Genomic DNA, 4,649 nt, shown 5'->3' with positions numbered 1-4,649 from the left:
GAACTCCTGACCTCGTGATCCACCTGCCTCGGCCTCCCAAAGTGCTGGAATTACAGGTGTGAGCCACCGCACCCAGCCCAATATTCCTTTTATTCTAGCTGAATTGATAAAGAGGCTTTCCTTTGATATTAGGTAGCTTAAATATCTTACTTGTTTTTGACAGAATTGAAGTTCTTTCTTTGAGGCTTTGTGTTCCTTTGAAACTAATCATTGTAATAAATAAATTCCATCCTCTATGGAGGTTTGTTTATCTCCTGAGCAGAGAAGTAAATTGTCTCCATACTGTATCAAGGTGTATTTCTTAAGGAAGTCAACATCTGAAAGGTCTGCTATTAATATTTGTGAAAAATAAGTTGTACTATCAGTATATCCCTGAGGCATAACTGTTCATGTGTATTGTCTATCTTCCCAAGTGAAGGTAAAGAGAAATTGATTATCTTTATCCACAGGAATGCTGAAGAATGAGCTACATAGGTCTCTTACAGTAAAGAACACACCTTCAGTTGAGATGGCAGTCAACATGTATGCAGGTTTGGTAACCATTGGATGTGAGGAATGACGATGTTATTAATTGCCCTCAGATTCTGTGCAAATCTCCACCCTCTACTGTTTGGAGTATGAGCTTCTATAAAAAATAATCAAGCCTCTTTTCATATAATCCAATAGGTCTTATCCCTTCCTATGCCTCTGATCTTAGAGAATATTGTTTAAGGTTTGGAAAAGGTTTTGATGGATTTATTTGAATTTTAATTGGGGCAGCTAAGATAATTTTTCCAATATTGGTGGAGAATTTTGACCACAATGGATCAAGTACTAGTTTTAATCTTTAAAAAAAAAACTTTTACTAATATAAAATATGGAACATTTCATGAATTTGCATATCGTCTTCATGCAGAGGCCATGCTAATCTTCGCTGTCATCCCAATTTTATTATATGTGCTGCTGAAGGAAGCACTCAAGTACTATTTTTAACAGCTCTTGTTACATAATTCTTCATTATTTAACAGTCTACTTTCCTTCATGACAATATTAATTGCTAGTTGTGATTTAAAAGCATCAGAATTTGAGAAAATTTTGGACCTAATAATTCTATTTTATCTTCTAATTCTAAATACATCCCCACCTCCTTTTCGTTTGAGATGGAATCTTGCTCTGTCACCAGGCTGGAGTGCAGTGGCACAATCTCAGCTCACTGCAACCTCCCCTTCCCAGGTTCAAGCGATTTTTCTGCCTCAGCCTCCTGAGTAGCTGGGATTACAGGCGCATGCCACCACGTCTGGCTAATTTTTGTATTTTTAGTAGAGACAGGGTTTCACCACGTTGTCCAGGATTGTCTCAATCTCCTGACCTCATGATCTGCCAGCCTCAGCCTCCCAAAGTGCTGGGATTACAGGCATGAGTCACCGGACCCGGCCTTCCCCCTTTTGAAAGAAAGATATGTGAGTATTATATAACTCTAGGAAATCTCTCCCTATCAGATGTTTGGAGGCTGAGGGGACAAAGAGGAAGACATGTTAGGTTCCCTCTAGGGGAGCTAACTGAAAAACTATAGGTTGAAATTGATGTAGTGATACAGGAGTATTTATTTCACCCATGATTTGTATTGGTTTTTTACTCTGAGGAATGTAACCTCATAATAAGGTGAGACATATCACTGATAATGTAGCCCCAGTGTCATTAAGAGTTTGTATTTGGTCTCCATTTAAATTAATTCTAACCTTCCCTAAGGTATTTATAAGGAGGTAAGAAAAGGTCCATTTGGTTTCCTCAGAGCATCCTTATTCTTTTTCTTTGACCTGTTGCTGTCATTTCCATTTTAGTTTTCTACAATCCATTTTGAAATATTCAGGCTTTTTGCAGTAATTGCAAAGCAGGGGATTGGGTCAGTTTGGGAACTTTTTAGGCTGTTTAGGGGTTACAAATTGGTTGGACAATTGTTTTAATTGTAAACTCGTGATCTTATTTGCTTTTCCTCCCTGCTTAACTTCCCTTTCCTTTTATTTCTGGGTTAGGGTACAGGACATTTGATCAGCAAAATTAACTAGATCATGAGTTTGAGAGGTACCCCAAATAGGGCATTGTCTTTTTGTTATAACTGCCAATTCTTCACTTAATCCATTTACAAAGCTTGAGTTAAGGAGAATATCATTTTGGTGATTAGTATAACTTTCTTCTGATAAGCCTGAATATTATTTAAATGTTTTTCAAATTTTTCATAGTATGACATTACAGCCTTATCAATATTTTATTTGCATTGTTGTATTTTGCTCCAGTCTTTAGAAACCAAAGGGAATAGTGGCAAGTAAAACTTTGGCAGTATTGCAGACCCATTCATGATCCTCTAAAGGATTTCTCCAACTTGCCTTTGCTATCTAATCTTTGGCTTTAATTTCTTTTCTTTTCTTTTTTTTTTTTTTTTTTTGAGACGGAGTCTTGCTTTGTCACCCAGGCTTGAGTGCAGCGGAGCGATCTCGGCTCACTGGAAGCTCTGCCTCCCAGGTTCACACCTTTCTCCTGCCTTAGCCTCCCGAGTAGCTGAGACTACAGGTGTCCACGACCACGCCCGGCTAATTTTTTGTATTTTTAGTAGAGACAGGGTTTCATCATGTTAGCCAGGATGGTCTCGATCTCCTGACCTCGTGAACCACCTGCCTCAGCCTCCCAAAGTGCTGGGATTACAGGCGTGAGCCACATGCCCAGCCTGGCTTTACTTTGTAACACTAAATGTGAACCAACTGATATAAATCAGAAAATCTAGGATCATAAGCGTGAATGTTTAATTCAAATTCTCTAGCAAATTGTGCTCACTTCGGCAGCACATATACAAATTCTCTAGCAAATTAACCAGGCATCGTGGTGCATGCCTGTAATCCCAGCTACTTCGTAGGTTGAGGTGGGAGGATCATTTGAGCCCAGGAGGTGGAGGTTGCAGTGAAGCGAGATTACACCACTGCACTCCAGCCTGAATGACAGAGCAAGACCCTGTCTCAAAAACAAAACAAATTCTCTAGTAAATCCAGTAGGGTCCTGAAGAGGATCCAGGAATTCTTTAAACCAAGGCAGATTCTCCTCTACTGGACATAGGGTATTCCCAAAATGGAGTCAGAACAGCAGAAGGAGGAGGCAGAGGTGAAGGAAGGGAGGAAGGGAGGAAAGGAGGAAAGGAGAAAAGGAGGAAAGGAAGAGGGAAGGAGGGAGGGAGGGGTGAGGAGAGAGGGAAGGTAAGTCCAAACAAAGAAGTTTTGACAAAAGAGAAAGAAGAGCTGAAGAAGGAGAAATTTCAGCAGTCTTTTTCAATTTAAAAATTGTTTTAGGGCCGGGTGCAGTGGCTCATGCCTATAATCCCAGCACTTTGGGAGGCCGAGGCGGGCGGATCACAAGGTCAGGAGATCGAGACTATCCTGGCTAACACGGTGAAACCCCATCTCTACTTAAAAAAACAAAAAATTTAGCCAGGCGCGGTGGTGGGCACCTGTAGTCCCAGCTACTTGGGAGGCTGAGGCAGGAGAATGGCGGGAACCCGGGAGGCAGAGTTTGTTTGCAGGGAGCAGAGATCGCGCCACTGCACTCCAGTCTGGGCGACAGAGCGAGACTCCGTCTCAAAAAAAGAAAAAAATTGTTTTAGGCACTTTTGTTTTTTCCTTGCAAAGAAATGATTTTATCAGAACCTCTTTTGAAGCTTCCAAGTACCACTGAAAATCAATCTGCCAGTTGCTTTATTTTATTTTAGTGCCAGCTTTTTCTAATTGAGTGTGCAGACTAGGTTAGGTACTTAAAAGGTACCCCCATTTGGCCATTATAATTTGGTCATTGTGAGTTGTGTGAGACCATTTTTCTAAATATTTGCATATAAAGATGCCATAAATATTAAAAATGAATCTAGCTGATGTTTCTAAGGGTGGATCTCTCCATAAGGAAGAAGACTCAGTTTTAGAAGTATGATTGCTCAGAATTTAGACTTTACTTTTGAATGACCAAAAAGACCTAGTGGGAGGTGTTTTGGATTGAGTGTGCTGATTGTGGGAATAGCTCTTCAAAGTATCACCCTGGAGTCAGTTCTTCTCGTTTATGTGTCTTGGTGGTCCCAAGACACTTGAGTGCTTAAGGCACTAGGTGATCAACTTGTATGTGTGCTCACAGGATTAAGCAAAGTTCCCCATATATTCTTCTGAAGGGATTCCCTTTAGAACAGTTTATGTCATCAGCGATAAGCTCCAACACTCCCTCAAGACCTTACTCACTAAAGGTGCCTTTTGGCTGGGAAAGACAATGTCTCTTATCTTCAGGACTTATCTTATCCTCATAGAGAGCCTTTTGTAATATTGTCACTCCAAAAAAAGAAAGCTTAGATTTGTCAATTGAACCAAGCTTCAGAATCTGACCAGCTCTAAAGTTTATAAAATTTTCGCTTAAGCCACAGAGATTCACTTCCTCTTTTCAGAGAAACTGTTTTCTCCCTAACCAAAATTTGGTACAAGAGAAAAGGTTGAAAAACTCCAAGCAGTAGTTCCAAATAAAACCTTAAGCTCAGAGAAAAGTGAAAATTACAAATCTGCAATTATCAGAATCTCTAGAGAATAACAAACCAAACTCCTACCTTGTTGTAGAACTTCAGTTCCAACCCCATTGAGTTAGGAATGTGTGTAATG

General features: G+C 40.1%; 1 non-coding gene across 1 annotated transcript; it reads right to left on the bottom strand.

Moving 5' to 3' along the window:
- Positions 1–850: 850 nt before the first annotated feature.
- On the bottom strand, positions 851–955 carry LOC112209290 (U6 spliceosomal RNA). Its single transcript, XR_002944039.1, has one exon. It is a non-coding gene; the product is annotated as a U6 spliceosomal RNA (small nuclear RNA).
- Between the last annotated feature and the right edge of the window lie 3,694 nt (positions 956–4,649).

The sequence above is a fragment of the Pan troglodytes genome, chromosome 4 (assembly GCF_028858775.2).
Source record: "Pan troglodytes isolate AG18354 chromosome 4, NHGRI_mPanTro3-v2.0_pri, whole genome shotgun sequence".
Taxonomy (NCBI): Eukaryota; Metazoa; Chordata; class Mammalia; order Primates; family Hominidae; genus Pan; species Pan troglodytes.
The sequence above is the reverse complement of the archived record's forward strand: the minus strand, read 5'-3'. Positions and strand labels throughout refer to the sequence as shown.